General features: G+C 44.4%; 1 long non-coding RNA gene across 3 annotated transcripts in view; it reads left to right on the forward strand.

Moving 5' to 3' along the window:
• Positions 1-279, forward strand: part of LOC119588715 — a 248,263-nt gene that overhangs the window by 164,211 nt on the left and 83,773 nt on the right. The gene's annotated exons all lie outside the window — the stretch shown is intronic.

A 279-nucleotide genomic window follows, 5' to 3' on the forward strand; every position in this document is an offset into this window, starting at 1 on the left:
CAACAAGGACAAAAGAAGAATAAATACCGGTCCGTCAGTGCATCTTGCAAAAGCAGAAGCTAATTGCTGCAACGGTGAGCGACGGGCGAGCCATGTTCAAGTTCAGTGGCTCTTGACTTGAACTCTCTTTTGTTCTCCAAAACGGAGCAGAAAACGACGACCAGAGAGAGTCAAGTGGGAAGTTTTCTTTCGACTTAAATGTACTCGACTCGAGAAACAAACCAAGCAAACAGACACGGGAAAAATGCTTAACGAGAACAGAGGAGAAATCAGAATCAA

This window comes from Penaeus monodon, chromosome 24, assembly GCF_015228065.2.
Source record: "Penaeus monodon isolate SGIC_2016 chromosome 24, NSTDA_Pmon_1, whole genome shotgun sequence".
NCBI classification, from domain to species: domain Eukaryota; kingdom Metazoa; phylum Arthropoda; class Malacostraca; order Decapoda; family Penaeidae; genus Penaeus; species Penaeus monodon.